The sequence below is a fragment of the Ovis canadensis genome, chromosome 22, assembly GCF_042477335.2.
Source record: "Ovis canadensis isolate MfBH-ARS-UI-01 breed Bighorn chromosome 22, ARS-UI_OviCan_v2, whole genome shotgun sequence".
NCBI classification, from domain to species: Eukaryota; Metazoa; Chordata; class Mammalia; order Artiodactyla; family Bovidae; genus Ovis; species Ovis canadensis.
In genome coordinates, this window is record NC_091266.1 from 16,841,606 (window position 1) to 16,867,605 (window position 26,000).

Sequence of the window (26,000 nt, forward strand, 5' to 3'; positions counted from 1 at the left end):
TTACAAACAGTGCTGTGATGAACATTGGGGTATGCATCCCTCTTTCATTTCTGGTTTCCTCAGTGTGTATGCCCAGCAGTGGGATTGCTGGGTCATAAGGCAGTTCTATTGGCATTTTTTAAGGAATCTCCACACTGTTCTCCATAGTGGCTGTACTAGTCTGCATTCCCACCAACAGTGGAAGAGGGTTCCCTTTTCTCCATACCCTCCCAGCATTTATTGCTTGTAGATTTTTGGATCTCAGCCATTCTGACTGGCATGAAATGGTACCTCATTGTTGGTTTGATTTGCATTTCTCTGATAATGAGTGATGTTGAGTATCTTTTCATGTGTTTGTTAGCCATCTGTATGTCTTCTTCGGAGAAATATCTGTTTAGTTCTTTGGCCTATTTTTTTGATTGGGTCGTTTATTTTTCTGGAATTGAGCTGTAGGAGTTGCCTGTATATATTTGAGATTAGTTGTTTGTCAGTTGCTTCATTTGCTATTAATTTCTCCCATTCAGAAGACTGTATTTTCACCTTGCTTAGAGTTTCCTTTGTTGTGCAGAAGCTTTTAAGTTTAATTAGATCCCATTTGCTTATTTTTGCTTCTATTTCCAGTATTCTGGGAGGTGGCTCGTAGAGGATCCTGCTGTGATTTATGTCAGAAAGCGTTTTGCCTATGTTCTCCTCTAGGAATTTTAAAGTTTCTGGTCTTGCGTTTAGATCTTTAATCCATTTTGAGGTTATTTTTGTATACGGTGTTAGAAAGTGATCTAGTTTCATTCTTTTACAAGCGGCTGACCAGTTTTCCCAGCACCACTTGTTAAAGAGATTGTCTTTACTCCATTGTATATTCTTGCCTCCTCTGTCAAAGATAAGTTGTCCATAGATGTGTGGATTTATCTCTGGGCTTTCTATTTTGTTCCATTGATCTATATTTCTGTCTTTGTGCCAGTACCATGCTGTCTTGATGACTGTGGCTTTGTAGTAGAGCCTGAAGTCAGGCAAGTTGATTCCTCCAGTTCCATTCTTCTTTCTCAAGATTGCTTTGGCTATTCGAGGTTTTTTGTATTTCCATACATATTGTGAAATTATTTGTTCAACCTCTGTGAAAAATACTGCTTTTAACTTGATAGGGATTGCATTGAATCTATAGATTTCTTTGGCTAGTATACTCATTTTCATTATATTGATTCTTCCGATCCATGAACATGATATATTTCTCCATCTATTAGAGTCCTCTTTGATTTCTTTCACCAGTGTTTTATAGTTTTCTATATATAGGTTTTTAGTTTCTTTAGCATATCTTTTATTATTAAAGAATACTGATAATAGGGGATCTCCATGACTGAAAAGTGATACTACTGGTTTACATATGTAACACAGAATAGTAAACTTGTGCTATTTGCTGTTATATGAATTTAAAGACTATATTATCATTAAGAATACAATTGATCTTTATAATATTAATAATGTATGTCATGTCATAAAATAGATAAGACAGTTTCTATTTTATAGTGACAACTCAATTATCTCCACCCCCATGCTCCTGCTCTACTTCTCCCTCTCTAGTTGGTCTCATTTTCCTATCTTGCTTCTCATATTTTCTATTCCATAAAATTCACAAACTCAAGTGTCATAAATCTTTGCAAATGTTGGACTTCATTAAAGTTTAAAATCATATTATCTCTGTCTTAACAATCTCTTAGATTTTCTTCTACTTATTTTCAAGTGTTCTTTAAGAAGGTAACTAGCATTAGAGAGCCTAGGAACTGAAAATCCTGTTTGATCATTTCTACCCTCCTACTATTCAAATATTCAGCTATCCACTATTAAAACCACATCCTATTGATTCTTTTGTAGCAAAATATTTACCCTTTCCCAGACAGAGTTCTGGCATTTACCCTAAAATGCTGCTTCCATAAACTCTAAGCCCTCATAGTAGAAGTGTCATTATTTAGGGTGAATTCTCGCCATGCTAGAAATTCTAACACTGTGATTCATGGTGGGGTTTTGAGGTCATGTGGTGTCAGCTCAACCTACAAAGGGGCTACAGAAAGAGATTACCCACACCGACTGTCAGTCTACCTTTGTAATAGAGCCACCAGAGCTAACATGAGTTTCCTCACTTGGCAATATCCTTTATGTATTGATACACACTACTGCCAGCAGTTAATATTTTCATGACAACAAAGGGAGAGAACACCTAGAAGCTCCATGTTTGGAAATGCCTGTATTCTGTCTCATCAGTCTTTTTCCTTGGCCAATTTTACTCTAAACTCCTTTACTGTAATAATCATAACCATGAGTGTAGCCACCTTCAGTGAGTTTGAATTTTTGAACTTAAGGGTTTCCTGACACCTCAAACTTGCAAACGGTGTCATAAGTAAGGGCTTTCTTCTGGACTGTGACTCCTCTAAATTTTGCAGTACTCTACAATATGGTTCTCAAATCTCTCTACTGTGTTCTGTCCTCAAGATTACTTGGTCCTATCATATTATGAATGCACACTTACTACAGATATGCAACTATTCTCCTCCCCCAGAAATCAGTTTTTCCTTTTATTATTATTTTTTAATACAAATTTCTTTATGTACACTTTGTCAACAGTGGGTTGCCCCTTAACATAACAGTTAACACCCTGGAAATATGATCCCATTTAACTTTGGAGGCTCGTATCTCTCATATCCTGCCCTCTACTACCCCCATGATTTTGTATTTCAGATTCTATCATGATTTTCTATTTAGCCCATGAAATTTCTTGCCTCTGCAATTTTTGCTTAAACATTGTTTATTTACTTGTCTACTCATCTTTCATTTGTTGAACTCATTAGATTTGTTGAACTCTAACTCTGCAGTGCTTTCTTTTGTGTTCCATGCAGAATTAATTTATCTTTGTTCTGTATTATTTTATTGTTTATGCTTAAAATATAAAATTCCATGTTTCTCTTGTTAAACTGTAAATAGATGCAAGTCAGGTGATATATTCCTGAGGAGGGAGGAAGGAAGAAAAATTTTTCCAATGACTGAGAGTTTGATGATTGTGTACTAACTTCATTTCAAAAGCATAATTGTTTTTCCTTAAAAATGGTAATATACCTATTTATCCTTTGAGGTGAGGTTCCTATCTCTAAAATGAAGGCTCAGATTTCAGCATCAAAATAGGAAGATCTGGATGTTTGAAGTAGAGGGATGGAGAATGATTTCAAGTGGAGATTTAATAATGTGAGTTTGATTACTTAATATGCCTACTCTGTGCCAGGCATGCAGTAAACACTTTTCATGCACTGCGTTAATTAAGAAATAAAGAAATTAATAATAAAAAAAGAGTTTAAAAAATAAGCCATGATCTATTTCTTTCTTTTTTTTTAATTTTTATTTTTACTTTATTTTACTTTACAATACTGTATTGGTTTTGCCATACATTGACATGAATCCACCATGGGTGTACATGCGTTCCCAATCCTGAACCCCCCCTCCAACCTCCCACCCTGTATCATCTCTCTGGATCATCCCCATGCACCAGCCCCAAGCATCCTGTATCCTGTATTGAACATAGACTGGCGATTTGATTCTTACATGATAGTAAACATGTTTCAATGCCATTCTCCCAAATCATCCCACCTTCTCCCTCTCCCTCAGAGTCCAAAAGTCCATTCTATACATCTGTGTCTCTTTTGCTGTCTCGCATAGAGGGTTATCGTTACCATCTTTCTAAATTCCATATATATGTGTTAGTATACTGTATTAGTGTTTTTCTTTCTCGCTTACTTCATCTGTATAATCAGCTCCAGTTTCATCCAGCTCATTAGACCTGATTCAAATGTATTCATTTTAAAGGCTGAGTAATACTCCTTTGTGTATATGTACCACAACTTTCTTATCCATTCATCTGCTGATGGACATCTAGGTTTTTTCCATGTCCTGGCTACTATAAACAGTGCTGCAATGAACATTGGGGTACATTTGTCTCTTTCAATTCTGGTTTCCTCGGTGTGTATGCCCAGCAGTGGGATTGCTGGGTCATAAGGCAGTTCTATTTGCAATTTTTTAAGGAATCTCCACACTGTTCTCCATAGTGGTTGTACTAGTTTGCATTCCCACCGACAGTGGAAGAGGGTTCCCTTTTTTCCACACCCTCTCCAGCCTTTATTGCTTGTAGACTTTTGGATTGAAGCCATTTTGACTGGTGTGAAATGGTACCTCATTGTGGTCTTAATTTGCATTTCTCTGATAATGAGTGATGTTGAGCATCTTTTCATGTGTTTGTTAGCCAGCCATATGTCTTCTTTGGAGAAAGATCTATTTAGTTCTTTGGCCCATTTTTTTTTTTCCATTGGGTCGTTTATTTTTCAGGAATTGAGCTGCAGGAGTTACTTGTATATTTCTGAGATTAGTTGTTTGTCAGTTGCTTCATTTGCTATTATTCTCTCCCATTCAGAAGGCTGTCTTTTCACCTTGCTTATTGTTTCCTTTGTTGTGCAGAAGCTTTTAATTTTAACTAGATCCCATTTGTTTATTTTTGCTTTTATTTCCAGTATTCTGGGAGGTGGCTCATAGAGGATCCTGCTGTGATTTGTGTCGGAGAGTGTTTTGCCTATGTTCTCCTCTAGGAGTTTTATAGTTTCTGGTCTTACATTTAGATTTTATTTTATTTTTTTATTTAATTTATTATTATTATTATTATTTTTATTATTTTATTTTTATTTTATTTTTATTATTTTATTTTTATCCATTTTGAGTTTATTTTCGTGTGCGGTGTTAGAAAGTGATCTAGTTTCATTCTTTTACAAGTGGTTGACCAGTTTTCCCAGCACCACTTGTCAAAGAGATTGTCTTTACTCCATTGTATATTCTTGCCTCCTTTGTCGAAGATAAGGTGTCCATAGATGTGTGGATTTATCTCTGGGCATTCTATTTGTTCCATTATTCTATATTTCTGTCTTTGTGCCAGTACCATACTATCTTGATGACTCTGGGTTTGTAGTAGAGCCTGAAGTCAGGCAAGTTGATTACTCCAGTTCCATTCTTCTTTCTCAAGATTGCTTTGGCTATTCGAGGCTTTTTCATTTCCATACAAATCTAGAAATTATTTGTTCTAGTTCTGTGAAAAATACTGCTGGTAGCTTGTTAGGGATCACATTGAATCTATAGATTGCTTTGGGTAGTACACTCATTCTCACTATATTGATTCTTCCGATCCATGAACATGGTATATTTCTCCATCTATTAGTGTCCTCTTTGATTTCTTTCATCAGTGTTTTATAGTTTTCGATATATAGGTCTTTAGTTTCTTTAGGTAGATATATTCCTAAATATTTTATTCTTTTCGTTGCAATGGTGAATGGAATAGTTTCCTTAATTTCTTTTTCTACTTTCTCATTAGTAGTGTATAGGAATTCAAGGGATTTCTGTGTGTTGATTTTTATATCCTGCAACTTTACTATATTCATTGATTAGCTCTAGTAATTTTCTGGTGGAGTCTTTAGGGTTTTCTATATAGTAGATCATGCCATCTACAAACAGTGAGAGTTTTATTCTTCTTTTCCAGTGTGGATTCCTTTTATTTCTTTTTCTGCTCTGATTGCTGTGACCAAAACTTCCAATACTATGTTGAATAGTAGTGGTGAAAGTGGGCACCCTTGTCTTGTTCCTGACTTTAGGGGAAATGCTTTCAATTTTTCCCCATTGAGGATAATGTTTGCTGTGGGTTTGTCGTATATAGCTTTTATTATGTTGAGGTATGTTCCTTCTATTCCTGCTTTCTGGAGAGTTTTTATCATAAATGGATGTTGAATTTTGTCAAAGGCCTTCTCTGCATCTATTGAGATAATCATATGGCTTTTATTTTTCAATTTGTTACTGTGGTAAATTAAATTGATTAATTTGTGGATATTGAAGAATCCTTGCATCCCTGGGATAAAGCCCACTTGGTCATGGTGTATGATCTTTTTCATGTGTTGTTGGATTCTGATTGGTAGAACTTTGCTGAGGATTTTTACATCTATGTTCATTAGTGATATTGGCCTGTAGTTTTCTTTTTTTGTGGCATCTTTGTCAGGTTTTGGTATTAGGGTGATGGTGGCCTCATAGAATGAGTTTGGAAGTTTAGCTTCCTCTGCAATTTTCTGGAAGAGTTTGAGGAGGATAGGTGTTAGCTCTTCTCGAAATTTTTGGTAGAATTCAGCTGTGAAGCCGTCTGGACCTGGGCTTTTGTTTGCTGGAAGTTTTCTGATTACAGTTTCAATTTCTGTGATTGTGATGGGTCTGTTAAGATTTTCTGTTTCTTCCTGATTCATTTTTGGAAAGTTGTACCTTTCTAAGAATTTGCCCATTTCTCCCACGTTGTCCATTTTATTGGCATATAATTGCTAATAGTAGTCTCTTATGATCCTTTGTATTTCTGTGTTGTCTGTTGTGATGTCTCCACTTTCATTTCTAATTTTATGGATTTGATTTTTCTCTCTTTGTTTCTTGATGAGTCTGGCTAATGTTTGTCAATTTTATTTATCCTTTCAAAGAACCAGCTTTTGGCTTTGTTGATTTTTGCTATGGTCTCTTTTGTTTCTTTTGCATTTATTTCTGCCCTAATTTTTAAGATTTCTTTCTTTCTACTAACCCTGGGGTTCTCCAATTCTTCCTTTTCTAGTTTCTTTAGGTGTATAGTTAGGTTATTTATTTGACTTTTTTCTTGTTTCTTAAGGTATGCCTGTATTGCTGTAAATCTTCCCCTTAGCACTGCTTTTATAGTGTCCCACAGGTTTTGGGTTGTTGTGTTTTCATTTTTTTTTCATTTCTATGCATATTTTGATTTATTATTTTTTTTATTTCATCTGTGATTTGTTGGTTATTCAGAATCATGTTGTTCAGGATCCATATGTTGGCATTTTTAATAGTTTTTCTCCTATAATTGAGATCTAATCAATGCATTATGGTCAGAAAAGATGCTTGGAATGATTTCGATTATGTTTGAATTTATCAAGGTTAGATTTATGGCCCAGGATGTAATCTATCCTGGAGAAGGTTCCGTGAGCACTTGAGAAAAAGGTGAAATTCATTGTTTTGGGGTGAAGTGTCCTATAGATATCAATTAGGTCTAACTGGTCTATTGTATCATTTAAAGTTTGTGTTTCTTTGTTAATTTTCTGTTTAGTTGATCTGTCCATAGGTGTGAGTGGGTCATTAAAGTCTCCCACTACTATTGTGTTTTTGTTAATTTCCCCTTTCATATTTGTTAGTATTTGTCTTACATATTGTGGTGCTCCTATGTTGCATGCATATATATTTATAATTATTATATCTTCTTCTTGATTGATCCTTTGATCATTATGTAGTGGCCTTCTTTATCTCTTTTCACAGCCTTTGTTTTAAAGTCTATTTTATCAGATATGAGTATTGCCACTCTGGTTTTTTTTTTTTTTTTTGGTCTCCATTTGTGTGAAATATCTTTCTCCAGCCCTTCACTTTCAGTCTGTATGTGTCCCTTGTTTTGATGTGGGCCTCTTGTAGGCATCATATATAGGGATCTTGTTTTTGTATCCATTCAGCCAGTCTTTGCCTTTTGGTTGAGGCATTCAACCATTTACATTTAAGGTAATTATTGGTAAGTATGATCCCTCTGCCATTTACTTTATTGTTTTGTGTTCGAGTTTATACACCCTTTTTGTGTTTCCTGTCTAGAGAATATCCTTTAGCATTTGTTGGAGAGCTGGTTTGGTGGTGCTGAATTCTCTTTGCTTTTGTTTGTCTATAAAGCTTTTGATTTCTCCTTCATATTTGAATGAGATCCTCGCTGGGTACAGTCATCTGGGCTGTAGGTTGTTTTCTTTCATCACTTGAAGTATGTCTTGCCATTCCCTCCTGGCCTGAAGAGTTTCTATTGGAAGATCTGCAGTTATCCTTATGGGAATCCCCTTGTGTGTTATTTGTTGTTTTTCCCTTGCTGCTTTTAATATTTGTTCTTTGTGTTTGATCTTTGTTAATTTGATTAATATGTGTCTTGGAGTGTTTTGCCTTGGGTTTATCCTGTTTGGAACTCTCTGGGTTTCTTGGACTTGGGTGATTATTTCCTTCCCCATTTTAGGGAAGTTTTCAACTATTATCTCCTCAAGTATTTTCTCATGGTCTTTCTTTTTGTCTTCTTCTTCTCGGACTCTTATAATTTGAGTGTTGGAGCATTTCATATTGTTTTGGAGGTCTCTGAGATTGTCCTCATTTCTTTTAATGTTTTTCTTTTTTCCTCTCTGATTCATTTATTTCTGCCATTCTATCTTCTATTTCACTAATCCTATCTTCTGCCTCCGTTATTCTACTATTTGTTGCCTCCAGAGTGTTTCTGATCTCATTTATTGCATTATTCATTATATATTGACTCTTTTTTATTTCTTCAAAATCCTTGTTAAACCTTTTTTGCATCTTCTCAATCCTTGTCTCCAGGCTATTTATCTGTGAATCCATTTTGATTTCAAGATTTTTGATCATTTTCACTATCAACATTAAAAATTCTTTCGCAGTAGATTCTCTACCTCTTCCTCTTTTGTTTGGTTTGGTGGGCATTTCTCTTTTTCATTTACCTGCTGGGTATCCCTCTATCTCTTCATCTTGGTTATATTGCTGCATTTGGGGTGGCCTTTCTATTTTCAGGGAATTTGTGGAGTTCTATTTATTGTTGAGTTTCCTCACTGTGGCTGGGTTTGTATCAGTGGCTTGTCAAGGTTTCTTGGTCAGGGAGGCTTGTGTTGGAGTTCTGGTGGGTGGAGCTGGATATCTTCTCTCTGGAGTGCAATGAAGTGACCAGTAATGTGTTACAAGATGTCAGTTGTTTTGGAGTAACTGAGCTGCCTATATATTGAAGCTCAGGGGTGTGTTCCTGTGGTTTTTAAGAATTTGCATGGTATGTCTTGCTTTGAGACCGGTTGGCCCTTGGGTGGTGTATTGTTTTAATATAGGTATGGAGGCATTTGATGAGCTCCTATCAATTAATGTTCCCTGGATTCAGGAGTTCTCTGATATTCTCAGGATTTGGACTTAAGCCTCCTGCTTCTGGTTTTCAGTTTTATTTTTACAGTAGCCTCAAGACTTCTCCATCTATACAGCACCGATGATAAAACATCTAGGTTTAAGATGAAAAGTTTCTCACACCCAGAGAGGTTCACTGAGTTACATGGAGAAGAGAAGAAGGAGTGCGTAGTTAGAGGTGACTGGAATTAGATGAGATGGGATCAATAGAGGAAAGAGCAAGCTAGCTAGTAATCACTTCCTTATGTGCACTCCACATTCTGAACCGCTCAGAGGTGTTTATGGAGTTACACAGGGAAGAGGAGAGGGAGGAAGTAGACAGAGGTGGCCAGGAGGATAAAAGACGGAAATGAAAAGGAGAGAGACAGATCCAGCCAGTAACCAGTTCCCTAAGTGTTCTCCACCGTCTAGAACACACAGAGATTCACAAAGTTGGGTAGAGAAGACAAGGGGGAGGGAAGAGACAGAGGCCACCTGGCGGAGAAAAAGGAGAGTCCGAAGGAGGAGAGAGTGGTCAAGCCAGTAATCTCACTCTCAGGTAAAATTGGGTGCTGAAGATTGGGTTTTTAAATGTACAAAATTGACAACACCTACCAAAAAGTGAAGATAAAAAATCTAGAGTAGAGGTTGGATTTTCAAAAATACGATATCAAAGAAAAGAAGAAGAAATTTTTTAAAAAAGTCACAAGAATTATTAAAACAACAACTACACAACCACAAAAATACTATATACCACATTTGCTTTAAAAATAGGGTCTTTTTTTTTAAAGCAGTAATAGGTTATAAAAATAAAAATTAAAGGAGAAATAGAGCACTTAAAAATTTAAAAAAGTTAAGAGAAAGAAGAATAAAAAGAAAAGAAGAAAAACAATCACACAACAACATCAACAACAACAACAAAAAAAGAATGATCATGAAAATAGTAAAGATATATCTGGCCCTTTATCTGGTGTTGTGGGCAGTGTGGGGTCACTTCCAAGGCGGTTCCCTCTGTTTAGCTTCTTCTGTTTGCTGGTCTCTTCAGCGTCTGATTTCCTTCCTGACACAGGGTGGGCGGAGGCGGTGGTGAACCTTTTTTTTTTTTTTTTTTTTTCTTTAGGCTCACTTTTTCAGTCGCACTGTGGGGAGGGAGGGATGCTTCAAACAAGTAACACTGGCCTGTGCTCACAGTGTCTCAGCACCGCTGGGCCTGCCCCTGGTCCCAGCGCACACTGCTCAGGCTCTATTTGCTCTGCCAGGAACCGTCTGAGGATGGCCCTAAGCTGCATGCACCTCCTCGGTCTAAGCCGCTCAGACTCTGTGCTCAGGTAGCCCTCAGAGGTGCAGATTTGGTTAGGCCTCCCATGTCCGAGTAGCTCAGGTGTTTGGCAAGTGTGGTCGCTGCAACTATTGCCTTTCGCATCTCTGCTGCACAGTTTTCTGGGTATACTGCTGGCATCTCTTCTCAGGCAGATGATGACTGTCCAGAACCCCTAGAAGTCTTAGTTAGCAAAGAAGCCTGCTTGCATTTTGGTAGGTAATGTCTCTCTTGGGCTGTGATTGCCCCCTTTCAGCCCTTATGGCTCTGGCTGCCTGTCTCCAGAGGGGGATGGTCTGCAGCCAGCTATTTCTGTTCCATCCTTTGTTCTGTGCATGGTCCTGATGCTGTCTTATGTTCAAGCATTTCGCGTGGTAGCTATCACACAGTCTGGTTTGCTAGCCCAAGTTAGTTCACTCTGGTTACATGCAGGGCGTTCCAGCTCAATTGTTAAAAAGCACTGCAGTCCATGCCTCCCACACCTCCCTGCCCAGCCCCCACTTGCCAGTGGCGGATGCAGACGTCTGCGCTGCTTCTCTGCTGGGGGAGTTACTGTTGGGCTCGTGATCTGTTGCTTTTAATTATTTATTTATTTTTCCTTCCTGTTATGTTGCCCTCTATGCTTTCAAGGCTCGCCACAGACTCAGCAGCGAGAGTGTTTCCTGGTGTTTGGAAACCCCTCTTCTTAAGATTCCCTTCCCGGGACGGGTCGTCCCTCCCAGGACAGAACTCCCTCCCTACCTCCTTCGTCTCTTTTTCGTCTTTTATATTTTTTTCCTACCTGCTTTTGAAGACAATAATCTGCTTTTCTGGGTCTCTGATGTCCTCTGCCAGCATTTAGAAGTTGTTTTGTGGAATTTACTCAGCACTGAAATGTTCTTTTGATGAATTTGTGAGGGAGAAAGTTGTCTCCCTGTCCTATTCCTCTGCCATTTTAGGACCGCCTGCCAAGCCATGATCTATTTCAAACCCAAAATTCTTAGGCCAGAATCTTATTTAGTTATTTCGTTTTAATTTTTTTTTGTTTCCATTATATGTCAGGTATAAAAATTAAGAATATATATGCATATGTATACATTTATTGGTATGTAAAGATAATTGGAATGGAGGTAATGTAATGTGATGTGCAGAAACATAGAAGACAGATTATTCCTGTCTAGGTACATTATTTTGAAAATATTCCCTGTTGAGGTAATATGTGAACTTGGACTCCAGGACAGTACTATTTTCCTCTATGATATGGACATGCTGGTCAAAAGGTAGAAGGATACGCAGAGGCACATGAGGTTTATATGACAGTTTAGCACAAAGGTAATTTTTACACTTACACCTGTCACATTCTTTTATTAAATTTACTAGAGATAGTAGCTTTGCCAAGACTTTGGGCTTCATTAAAATAGATAATAGATCTCTCAGCAAATAATATAATGAATCTCTGCTTCAACCATTACAAGTTTATACACAGCTTCTGAGTTTTTAGATTGTATTTTGTCATTTTTGCCATAATGTCATCAGTTACAGAAATAATGTATTTTTCAACTGTTTGATTATATGTCATGTAAAATTTAGCTTGACACTCTAAAAGGCACATATACTTCTCAGGATTCATGACCTTTTATCACAAGGAGGTTCTCCATCTTTAATGATTCAATTTGAATAAAAGAGGGTCTAGTGTGCTTCCCAGGTGGCTCAGATAATAAAGAATCCACCTGTAGTGCAGGAGACCGGCATTCAATCCTGGGTGAAGAAGATTCCTTGAGAAAGGGAATGGCTACCCAAGTATTCTTGCCTGAAGAACTCCGTGGACAAAGGAGTCTGGTGGGCTACATACAGTCCATGGGGTCTAGTATAAACATTCTTCACTGGACTCCCCTCAAAATCATTCTTCCTGCTATCTTCAGTGCTGTCTTAATATCCTCTAATTTTCTTCAACTGCTTGGGTTAACCTATAACAGTTTTTCTTTAGTATTTTGATTTGTGTTCTAACCTTTTGATTCTTTGTTTGTGCCCCTCTACCCTAAATGTATTTATTTTCAATATAGGAATGCTGCTTATTTTGGTTCTTGTCTACAATGACGTGTACTTTTTTATAAAGATAATGACACAAGTAGGAAAGTGGAGGATATATATTTTAAGGATGATGTTGTTTTGTTGCACTGTAGAATGATGCAAACTGGGCATTTAATATTATTCACAAAACGATTCCCTAAAAGGCCAACTGAAGAAAACAGTACACCAATTATTTTACTTTTGTACAGTAACGGCTTCTTTCTTCTGTGAAGTGCCACACTACATTCACTCATCACTAACACCTGGACAACAGGTTCACAGAAGTATTGATGACCCTCTCCCAAATCATACAATGAATTTGGATCAAATTAGAATCATTACCTATTGAAAATAAAAATATGTGTAAAGTATACTTTCTGTCCTTTAATTTCAGCAAGATTGACACATTTAGAAGCAGCTCTATAAAGTTCAGTATGCAGAAGTTTAACAGCATTTCCCTTTCTGTATTTAAAATGCTCAAATTTTATTTATCTTCAATTAATCAATATAAGCACAAATAGCAAGTCACATGAACACCCACTGCTTGATGACTTTTTACACAAATCTCAAAATCCAATTGACATTTTGTGCTATTTTCCCTTCTTATTTATACCTCATAATAACCTTTTGCTTTTCAGAATTTTTTTCTATTTAGAACTTTGCTTACTTTACCAGATAGATCTAGTATGTATCATACATCAGTTCTAAAATGGTCAACAATGATAAAATGGCTATGATATAACAAAAATCAAATTTATTTCAATAGCATCATTTAGAATGACTTTGATATTAAATTTAATGTCACATTGCTTAAGACTGGCATCTTTTTTTCCCTTTTTCTCAAAGCATCAAGAGATGAAATTGGAATTTTCTACATTCAGTTCACTGTGTAACCAATTATATACATTTAACTTTGATATGGAATGGCATAAGGCAATGTCTTTCCTATGTATGATTTGTACACGTGTGTGTGTGTGTGTATATATATATATATATATATATATATATATATTTGCATATGCCCCCTGTATTTGGTTTCTTGATAAAAACTGTGAAAGTCAGTGTATATGAAGTACATAGGAAAGTATTTAGTTGTGAAATCTTCATGCTGGTATATATCTGTTTTGGGCAATTAATTTTAAGTGACTTGAATTTATAATTAATGTACCCTGACTTACAAGTGTGTGAAAAGCTATAGTGCAAATGTATTTGAAATATTTGTTATTACAAATCTTATTATATATTAATTAAAATAAAAATTCTCATTTTTTCAACATTCAACAGTCAATGTGCATGTGAGAGAGTCAATTCCTAGGCAGACTGATAAGAACTCCAGGGTCCCAGGAGGAGAAAAGGGGTCTGGGGCTCTTGAAATGGAAATTGGTCATCTGGAATTCTCAAGGAGTAGAAAAGGACAACTTTTTTTTCCCTCTACATTCCTTAGTTGTAGTCACTTATACAACTCAGTTTAAACTCTGTACTAGGGATTATACAGCAACAATGTATACAGCTGGAGGACAGTTTCTCCTTCTGGAAACCCTTCTGACTAATCCTGATATCTTCGAATGTATATTATGGGAGTGGGTCTGAAGGATCTTTCTACTGTTAAGTTCTAATCTTGTTATCCTAAAATGTAAATTGTGCAAGTGGGTCTGGTAAAGTTTTCACAAACTTGAGACATTCTTTTGATTCATTTTAATAACTAATTAAAAGGTATATAACTGCCCTGCTAACACAAGCAAGGGGGCACACTTTCTGCCCTCTTCTGGTGTCTATGTCAGAAGATTTATCTATCCTTTTTATACTTTAATAAAACTCTATTGCACAAAAGCACCGAGCAATCAAGCCTCGTCTCATCTCTTGCCCCGGATTGAATTCTCTTCCAGAGGCCAAGAATCCCAGTGTTTTTTCGTGGGTCAGCAATAACCTTTCACATGAATATTCCATATGATGCTTTTTAACTTTAATTAATATTTGGGCTCCAAGATCACTGCAGATGGTGACTGCAGCCATGAAACTAAAAGACGCTTACTCCTTGGAAGAAAAGTTATGACCAACCTAGAAAGCATATTTAAAAGCAGAGACATTACTTTGCTGACTAAGGTCCAACTAGTCAAGGCTTTGGTTTTTCCAGTAGTCATGTATGGATGTGAGAGTTGGACTGTGAAGAAAGCTGAGCACCAAAGCATTGATGCTTTTGAACTGTGGTTTTGGAGAAGACTCTTGAGAGTCCCTTGGAGTTCAAGGAGATCCAACCAGTCCATTCTGAAGGAGATCAGCCCTGGGATTTCTTTGGAAGGAATGATGCTGAAGCTGAAACTCCAGTATTTTGGCCACCTCATGCAAGCAGTTGACTCATTGGGAAAGACTCTGATGCTGGGAGGGATTGGGGGCAGGAGGAGAAGGGGACGACAGAGGATGAGATGGCTGGATGGTATCACTGACTCGATGGACGTGAGTCTGAGTGAACTCTGGGGGTTGGTGATGGACAGGGAGGCCTGGCGTGCTGCAATTCATGGGGTCACAAAGTGTTGAACAGGACTGAGTGACTGAACTGAACTGAATATGTATACTATATATTTTTTATATACTGTTTTTATGCTCAATTCCTTTATTCATATTCTATACACTATGTGCTACATACTTAGAAATATATTCTAACGCGATGTTACTGCATTTTAAATATGAGATGCCATTGTTGGCACACAAGAACATTTATTCATCTAATGCTTGATCAATACAATTTTTTTTCACTATCACAGTTCTGATATTTACGTATTAAGCTGAGAAAGTTAATTAGCCATTTGCAAATTCCCTAAGAGCTAAATGCCAATAATTCTTCTAGAGGAATTAAAAGCAAAACACATACTATCAAAACATAAGTAAATTATCTTAGTAAGCCTATACTGAAAATGCCTATCTGTAACTGTGTAGTTGCTCTATGTGCTTTAGTTAATAAACCAATATACTTAGAACAATGCTTAAAAGCTTGGTAGTCATTAAATAAACACATGACTTTTGCTTAGCCTAAATGGATAATATAAAACCTGTAACACAAATGCAAAAGAAAATTTTTCAAACAAAAATGTTGAGACCACACGTCAAGGTACTATTAAATAACATTTAATTACAGGTTTTAGAAAAGGCAGAGGAACCAGAGATCAAATTGCGAACATCCGTTGGATCATGGAAAAAGCAAGAGAGTTCCAGAAAAACATCTATTTCTGCTTTATTGACTATGCCAAAGCCTTTGAGTGTGTGGATCACAATAAACTGTGGAAAATTCTGAGAGATGGGAACACCAGATCACCTGACCTGCCTCTTGAGAAATCTGTATTCAGGTCAGGAAGCAACAGTTAGAACTGGACATGGAACAACAGACTGGTTCCAAATAGGAAAAGGAGTACTTTGAGGCTGTATATTGTCACCCTGCTTATTTAACTTATATGCAGAGTACATCATAAGAAACGCTGGACTGGAAGAAATACAAGCTGGAATCAAGATTGCCGGGAGAAATATCAATAACTTCTGATATGCAGATGACCACCCTTATGGCAGAAAGTGAAGAGGAACTAAAAAGCCTCTTGAGGAAAGTGAAAGAGGAGAGTGAAAAAGTTGACTTAAAGCTCAACATTCAGAAAACAAAGATCATGGCATCCGGTTCCATCACTTCATGGGAAATAGATGGGGAAATAGTGGAAACAGTGTCAGCCTTTATTTTTTTGGAGTCCAAAGTCACTGCAGATGGTGACTGCAGCCATGAAACTAAAAGACGCTTACTCCTTGGAAGAAAAGTTATGACCAACCTAGATAGCATATTCAAAAACAAAGACATTACTTTGCCGACTAAGGTCCATCTAGTCAAGGCTATGGTTTTTCCTGTGGTCCTGTATGGATGTGAGAGTTGGACAGTGAAGAAGGCTGAGCACTGAAAAATTGATGCTTTTGAACTGTGGTGTTGGACGAGACTCTTGAGAGTCCCTTGGACTTCAAGGAGATCCAACCAGTCCATTCTGAAGGAGATCAGCCCTGGGATTTCTTTGGAAGGAATGATGCTAAAGCTGAAACTCCAGTACTTTGGCCACCTCATGCGAAGTGTTGGCTCATTGGAAAAGTCTTTGATGCTGGGAGGGATTGGAGGCAGGAGGAGAGGGGATGACAGAAGACAAGATGGCTGGATGGCATCACTGACTCGCTGGATGTGAGTCTGAGTGAACTCCGGGAGTTGGTAGTGGACAAGGAGGCTTGGTGTGCTGCGATTCATGGGGTCGCAAAGAGTCGGACACAAGTGAGTGACTGAACTGAACTAAACTGTAAAGAGATTTCCAGATTTCCTCTAGGATGAGTAGTATCCTGCTCCTAAAAGCGATACAAATGTATACTGTGAGAAGTGACTTATGGGAGTAAAGTAGGAGACTGAACTTTTTACACAGTTGACAAAACTATCTTAAAATTGTGAGAAGTAATTTAATATAGAGTGGAGCACTATAATCTACTTTGTGTTTTAAGGTATTGTAATCATTCTGAAAGTGTTACATAAGAGATATGTATACTTATCATGGAGTTGATTGTGTCTTCCCCTAAATTCACATTTTGAACTCCCAAGCCCTAGCACCTCAGAATGTGACTATATTTGCAGATAAAAACTTTAAAGAAAGGATCTAGGACATCCCTTTAGCTAATGTTTATCTTTTAGTTAAATGTTAAGAAGGAAAAAGACAAGGACTTATAAAGGGTATTCTATGTGAAATCTGAGATATATAGAAGGATTGATTGGAATTTAGAACATTGTAATGGAAAATTCCCTGACAGTCTGAGAAAGCAGTCAAAATATTATCACTTACAAGAAAGGATAAAGCCATAGGTCTAAGGTATAAGAATTAGTGAACAATAAGGTCTACCAGAACACTGTATTTTCATTCTCTTTATTCCCCTGCACGGGAACTACTGAAAATAAATATATAAAGATGAATGAGTTAAACCTATTTAATATGTATAGATACATTTTATTTCTACTACAAAATAAAGAATATTATCATACCAAAATTGCTAGCACTGAAATATAATTACTATATCAATTTGTTTCAATTTTTAAAGAAATAACATCTTTAACCTTTCTATATTTAACAAAGTCAGTAACTTGCCAAGGAAGCCAAGGTAACAGATTATGTGTATACTTTTTTAAGAAGGACGACTTTTAGTCTTCCATTAGTCTAACTACCAAACGCTTGTTAGCAATTTTCAAATGTAAAACATGAAAGAGTTAGTTCTCATGACTTAAGGGACAAAGGCTGTGACAGAAGTTGTAGAATTGGGACTTGAAGTAAGTCCTCTACCATTAGCTACCCTCCTTTAGGAATTTTGTGTTTTCAGGCCTCAGCTTTAGCAATAATAATCAGATTATGAATAAAATCTGATTTTGTGACATAATGCCACATAACAAATACACCAACATTCCATGCCCTAAGCAACCATTTTAATTTGCTCAAAATTTGATGGGTCATAAATTTGTGAGCCACCGTTCCTTGGACGTGGGGTTGGTCCTCCCGGCCGCCGTCCCTGGCCTCGGATGCAGGGTGGCTTCTATCAGCCATCACACCAGACCTCCGATGCGGGGTAGCTCCTCGCGGCCGCCGCCCTGATCTCAGATGCAGGGCAGCTCCTCTCGGCCATTCCTGCGCCATCACAGCCTGGCACTGTTGGCTGCTGCCCCTGACCTCGGACGTGGGGTAGCTTAACTCAGCCGGGACTAGTGTGCTGGTTGCAGCCGCCTGCACCTAGGAAGGGCTACAGGAGCTATCCCACGTTGAAGGACAGGAAGGGTGGCGATGAGGAGATACCCTTCGTCCAAGGTAAGGAGCAGTGGCTGTGCTTTGCTGGAGCAGCCATGAAGAGATACCCCACACCCAAGGTAAGAGAAACCCAAGTAAGGTGGTAGGGGTTGCAAGAGGGCATCAGAGGGCAGACACACTGAAACCATACTCACAGAAAACTAGTCAATCTAATCACACAAGGACCACAGCCTTATCTAACTCAATGAAACTAAGCCATGCCTACAGGGCAAACCAAGACGGGCAGATCATGGTGGAGAGGTCTCACAGAATGTGGTCCACTAGAGAAAGGAATGGAAAACCACTTCAGTATTCTGGCCTTGAGAACACCATGAACAATATGAAAAGACAAAATGATAGGATACTGAAAGATGGACTCCCCAGGTTAGTAGGTGCCCAACATGCTAGTGGAGATCAGTGGAGAAATAACTCCAGAAAGAATGAAGGGATGGAGGCAAAGCAAAAACAATACACAGCTGTGGATGTGACTGGTGATAGAAGCAAGGTCTGATGCTGTAAAGAGTAATATTGCATAGGAACCTGGAATGTCAGGTCCATGATTCAAGGCAAATTGGAAGTGGTCAAACAAGAGATGGCAAGAGTGAATGTCGACATTCTAGGAATCAGCAAACTAAAAGGAACTGGAATGGGTGAATTGAACTCATGACCAGTATATCTACTACTGCAGGCAGGAATCCCTCAGAAGAAATGGAGTAACCATCATGGTCAGCAAAAGAGTCTGAAATGCACTACTTTGATGCAATCTCAAAAACGACAGAATGATCTCTGTTTGTTTCCAAGGCAAACCATTCAATATCACAGTAATCCAAGTCTATACCCCAACCAGTAATGCTGAAGAAGCTGAACTTGAATGGTTTTATGAAGATCTACAAGACCTTTTAGAACTAATACCCAAAAAAGATGTCCTTTTCATTACAGGGAACTGGAATGCAAAAGTAGGAAGTCAAGAAACACGTGGAGTAACATGCAAATTTGGCCTTGAAATGCAAAATGAAGCAGGGCAAAGACTAATAGAGTTTTGCCAAGAAAATACACTGGTCATAGCAATTACCCTGTCCAACAACACAAGAGAAGACTCTACACATGAACATCACCAGATGGTCAACACCGAAATCAGATTGATTCTATTCTCTGCAGCAAAAGATGGAGAAGTTCTATACAGTTAACAAAATCAAGACCAGGAAATGACTATGACTCAGATCATGAACTCTTTATTACCAAATTCAGACTTAAATTGAAGAAAGTAGGGAAAACCACTAGACCATTCAGGTATGACCTAAATCAAATACCTTATGATTATACAGTGGAAGTGAGAAATAGATTTAAGGGACTAGATCTGATAGATAGAGTGCCTGATGAACTATGGAATGAGGTTCATGACATTTTACAGGAGACAGGGATCAAGATCATCCCCATGGAAAAGAAATGCAAAAAAGCAAAATGGCTGTCTGAGGAGGCCTTACAATAGATGTAAAAAAGAAGAGAAGTGAAAAGCAAAAGAGAAAAGGAAAGATATAAGCATCTGAATGCAGAGTTCAAAAGAATAGCAAGAAGAGGTAAGAAAGCCTTCTTCAGCAATGAATGCAAAGACATAGAAGAAAAGAACAGAATGGGGAAGACTAGAGATCTCTTCAAGAAAATTAGAGATACCAAGGGAACATTTCATGCAAAGATGGTCTCAATAAAGGACAGAAATGGTATGGACATAATAGAAGCAGAAGATGTAAAGAAGAGGTGGCAAGGAAACACAGAACTATACAAAAAAAGATATTCATGACCTGGATAATCACGATGATTAGATGTGATCACTCATCTAGAGCCAAACATCTTGGAATGTGAAGTCAAGTGGGCTTTAGAAAGCATCACTATGAAAAAGCTAGTGGAGGTGATGGAATTCCAGTGGAACTATATCAAATCCTGACAGAAGATGCTGTTAAAGTGCTCCACTCAATATGCCAGAAAATATGGAAAACTCAGCAGTGGCCACAGGACAGGAAAATGACAGTTTCCATTCCAATCCCAAAGAAAGGCAATGCCAAAGAATTCTCAAACTACTGCACAATTTCACTCATCTCACATGCTAGTGAAGTAATGTTCAATATTCTCCAAGCCAGGCTTCAGCAATATGTGAGCCGTGAACTTCCTGATGTTCAAGCTGGTTTTAGAAAAGGCAGAGGAACGAGAGATCAAACTGCCAACATCTGCTGGATCATGGAAAAAGCAAGAGAGTTCCAGAAAAAAACATCTATTTCTGCTTTATTGACTCTGCCAAAGCCTTTGACTGTGTGGATCAAAATAAACTGTGGAAAATTCTGAAAGAGATGGCAATACCAGACTGTCTGATCTGCCTTTTGAGCAATCTCTATGCAGGTCAGGAAGCAACAGTTAGAACTGTACATGGAACAACAGACGGATTCCAAATAGGAAAAGAAATACATCAAAGCTGTATATTGTCACCCTGCTTATTTAACTTCTATGCAGAGTACATCATGAAAAACGCTGGGCTGGAAGAAACACAAGCTATAATCAAGATTGCTGGGAGAAATATCAATAACCTCTGATATGCAGATGACACCACCCTTATGGCAGAAAGTGAAGAGGAACTAAAAAGCTTCTTGATGAAAGTGAAAGAGGAGAGTGAAAAAGTTGGCTTAAAGCTCAACATTAGAAAATGTAGATCATGGCATCGGTCCCATCACTTCATGGGAAGTAGATGGGGAAACAGTGGAAACAGTCTCAGACTTTATTTTGGGGGGGCTCCAAAATCACTGCAGATGGTGACTGCAGCCATGAAATTAAAAGACATTTACTCCTTGGAAGGAAAGTTACGACCAAACTAGATAGCATATTCAAAAGCAGAGACATTACTTTGCTGACTAAGGCCCGTCTAGTCATGGTTATGGTTTTTCCTGTGGTCCTGTATGGATGTGAGAGTTGGACTGTGAAGAAGGCTGAGCACCGAAGAATTGATGCTTTTGAACTGTGGTGTTGGAGAAGACTCTTGAGGATCCCTTGGACTGCAAGGAGATCCAACCAGATCATTCTGAAGGAGATCAGCCCTGGGATTTCTTTGGAAGGAATGATGCTAAAGCTGAAACTCCAGTACTTTTTCCACCTCATGGGAAGAGTTGACTCATTGGAAAAGAGTTTGATGCTGGGAGGGATTGGGGGCAGGAAGAGAAGGGGACCACAGAGGATGAGATGGATGGATGACATCACTGACTAGATGGACGTGAGTCTCAGTGAACTCCAGGAGTTGGTGATGGAGAGGGAGGCCTGGTGTGCTGCAGATCATGGGGTTGCAAAGAGCCGGACACTACTGAGCGACTGAACTGAACTGAACTAACACTGTTTCCACTGTTTCCCCATATATTTCCCATGAAGTGATGGGACCAGATGCCATGATCTTCATTTTCTGATTGTTGAGTTTAAGCCAACTTTTTCACTCTCCTCTTTCACTTTCATCAAGAGGCTTTTTAAGTCCTCTTCACTTTCTGCCATAAGGGTGGTGTCATCTGCATATCAGAGGTTATTGATATTTCTCCCGGCAGTCTTGATTCCAGCTTGTGTTTCTTTCAGCCCAGCGTTTTTCATGATGTACTCTGCATAGAAGTTAAATAAGCAGGGTGACAATATATAGCATTCATGCAATCCTTTTCCTATTTGAAACCAGTCTGCTGTTCCATGTCCAGTTCTAAATGTTGCTTCCTGACCTGCATACAGATTTCTCAAGAGGCAGGTCAGGTGGTCTGGTATTCCCATCTTCTTCAGAATTTTCCATAGTTTATTGTGATCCACACTGTCAAAGGCTTTGGCATAGTCAATAAAGCAGAAATACAAGTGTTTTTTTTTTTTTTTTTTTTTCTGGAACTTTCTTGCTTTTTCCATGATCCAGCGGATGTTGGCAATTTGATCTCTGGTTCCTCTGCCTTTTCTAAAACCAGCTTGAACATGAGGAAGTTCATGGTTCATGTATTGCTGAAGCCTGGCTTGGAGAATTTTGAGCATTACTTCACTAGCATCTGAGATGAGTGCAATTGTGTGGTAGTTTGAGAATTCTTTTGCATTGCCTTCCTTTGGGATTGGAATGAAACTGACCTTTTCCCGTCCTGTGGCCACTGCTGAGTTTTCCAAATTTGCTGGCATATTGAGTGCAGCACTTTAACAGCATCATCTTTCAGGATTTGAAATAGCTCAACTGAAGTAGCATCACCTCCACTAAATTTGTTCGTAGTGATGCTTTCTAAGGCCCACTTGACTTCACATTCCAGGATGTCTGGCTGTAAATGATTGATGACACCGTCCTGATTATTTGCTTCATAAAGATCTTTTTTTGTTCAGTTCTTCTGTGTATTCTTGCCACCTTTTCTTAATATCTTCTTCTTCTATTAGGTCTATACCATTTCTGTCCTTTATCGAGCCCATCTTTGCATAAAATGTTCCCTTGGTATCTCTAATTTTCTTGAAGAGATCTCTGTCTTTCCCATTCTGTTCTTTTTCTCTATTTCTTTGCCTTGATCGCTGAAGAAGGCTTTCTTATCTCTTCTTGCTGTTCTTCGGAACTCTGTATTCAGATGCAGATATCTTTCCTTTTCTCCTTTTTTTTTTTTTTTTTTTTAACCTCTCTTCTTTCCACAGCTCTTTGTAAGGCCTCCCCAGACAGCCATTTTGCTTTTTTGCATTTTGTGTCCATGGGGATGGTCTTGGTTCCTGTCTCCTGTAAATGCCAGGAACCTCATTCCATAGTTCATCAGGCACTCTGTCTATCAGATCTAGTCCCTTAAGTCTATTTCTCATTACCACTGTATAATCATAAGGTATTTGATTTAGGTCATACCTGAATGGTCTAGTGGTTTTCCCTACTTTCTTCAATTTAAGTCTATTTTGGTAATAAGTAGTTCATGATCTGAGTCAAAGTCAGCTCCTGGTTTGTTTTCATTGACTGTATAGAGCTTTTCCATCTTTGGCTGCAAAGAATATAATCAATATGATTTTGGTGTTGACCATCTGGTGATGTCCATGTGTAGAGTCTTCTCTTGTGTTGTTGGAAGAGGGTGTTTGCTATGACCAGTGCATTTTCTTGGCAAAACTCTATTAGTCTTTGCCCTGCTTCATTCTGCATTTCAAGGCCAAATTTGCCTGTTACTCCACGTGTTTTTTGACTTCCTACTTTTGTATTCCAGTCCCCTATAATGAAAAGGACATCTTTTTTGGGTGTTAGTTCTAAAAGGTCTTGTAGGTCTTCATAAAACCATTCAAGTTCAGCTTCTTCAGCACTACTGGTTGGGACATAGACTTGAATAACTGTGCTATTGAATGGTTTGCCTTGGAAACGGACAGAGATCATTCTGTCGTTTTTGAGATTGCATCCAAGTAGTGCATTTTAGACTCTTTTGCTGACCATGATGGCTACTCCATTTCTCTGAGGGATTCCTACCCACAGTAGTAGATATAATGGTCATCTGAGTTAAATTCACCCATTCCAGTTCCTTTTAGTAGAATTTCGATGTTCACCTTTGCCATCTCTTGTTTGACCACTTCCAATTTGCCTTGAATCATGGACCTGAAATTCCAGGTTCCTATGCAATATTGCTCTCTACAGCATCGGACCTTGCTTCTATCACCAGTCACATCCACAGCTGGGTATTGTTTTGTTGTGGCTCCATCCCTTCATTCTTTGTGATGTTATTTCTCCACTGATCTCCAGTAGCATATTGGTCACCTACTGACCTGGGGAGTTCCTCTTTCAGTATCCTATCATTTTGTCTGTTCATACTGTTCATGGTGTTCTCAAGGCAACAATACTCAGGTGGTTTGCCATTCCCTTCTGCAGTGGACCACATTCTGTCAGACCTCTCCACCATGATCTGCCCGTCTTGGGTTGCCCTGCAGGCATGGCTTAGTTTCATTGAGTTAGACAAGGCTGTGATCCTAGTGTGTAGATTGACTAGTTTTCTGTGAGTATGGTTTCAGTGTGTCTGCCCTCTGATGCCCTCTTGCAATACGTACCATCTTACTTGGGTTTCTCTTACCTTGGGTGTGGGGTATCTCTTCATGGCTGCTCCAGCAAAGCACAGCCACTGTTCCTTACCTTGGACGAAGTGTATCTCCTCACCGCTGCCCTTCCTGACCTGAACGTGGGATAGATCCTCTACGCCCTCCTGCGCCTGTGCAGCCACCACTCCTTGGACACGGAGTTGTTCCTCCCGGCTGCCGCCCCTGACCTCCAACACAGGTTAGCTCCTCTTGGCCGCTGCCCCTGGCCGTGGACATGGGGTAGCTCCTGTTGGACACTGCCCCTTGGGCCTGGGGTCCTCCTGGCTTCTGCCCCTGACCTCGGATGTGGGGTAGCTCCTCATGTCTCTTAGGGAAGATTAAATGGCTTTTAGGAAAGATGAATGGACTTTAAAATATATGGGAAGTGTCATAATTTGTGACAAAGTGGTTTGGGCGTGGTATTCACTTACAGACTCTTCTCTCAGATTACAAATTAATACCTCTGAGATTTCCTCTGTGTGCAATATAGTATAATCAATAACTCTTCAGTCTGGTTTTCATTCTCTATACCATTGTTGTTAGTTATTGGCAAATGAATAAAATCAATTTGCTATTCGCTTTCCTGTATCTGAGCATAATAGAACGATTTATTTGAAACTACTCAAGTCAAAGAAAAGGGGTTGCTTAAACCGTCTTTGAGATAGGCATGCAGATGGGCCTGAACCATTTATTAATCTAGCTAAACTGTAGAAGAAATGGCTAACTGTTGTGATGTGTCCTCTCTTACATTATTTATTACTACTATTAATTGCTCTATGGAGCTGTATATAGACTATAAAATTTCTGTTTGGAACCTAGAATGTTAGATCCAAAAAGGACTTTGTAATAAGTTTTAGTTCAACCCTTTTCCCTTATTAATGAAAGAAAAGAGACCCAGAATGAAGACATGAGTTGGTTAAATTTATAGATAATAAAAGGCAGAGTTATATGCCGTGGCCCGGTTACTTGGATCTGAAAACTATGTTCTAATGTATTACCTTCCAAATTTAGTTCATTTTTTTTTTCCTTAAACATTTTTAAGTAAAATATCAGAAACCAAACTACATTATCATTGCTGCCTATTGTATTATATAAAGTTAGGTTAATCCCTGCACAAGATCTAAATCTACTTCTGAAAACTAACTGTAATTTAATATATAATTAGTTCATTTAGGTGCATCATGGCTATATTTCTAGAAAAAAAATCTCACATATTATAAATAAAGATCATGTTTATTTTACACATATTCCCATTGAGTCCTTTGAGATAAACTCTTCTGGTGTTTGACAGAATCCAATTATGTCAGTTAGTTAATGGGTTTTCTTGGTCTATGTGATGAGAACAAAGGAAAGCTAACTGAAGTAGCTTTGCTTTGCTTGATGGAAGTAGATAAAAGTGATAAAATATGGCCAGGATTGTTGAAATTCTCAGTTCTTGTGATTTCAGTGCTAGTTTAAAAGGCCCATAAAGGAAGATATGTTCCTCTCTAATTTATCATCATAGTACCTGGTCAAGTTCCTAGCACAGAGTGGAGAGTGATCAATTTTGTTTAAAAATAATTAGTTAGCCCTAACATATGTTAATTTAGGCCTGGATGCAAGTACCATTCAAGAGAATGTTTGAGGAATGGCCAAGATAGTGGAGTAGAAAGACCCTGAGCTCCCCTTCTCCCCTCAGCACGCCAAATTCGAACTATTTACAGAGCAATTATCAATGAGATTGACCTGAAAGCTAGTTGGAAAAAGTCTTCTAGAGGTATAAAGAA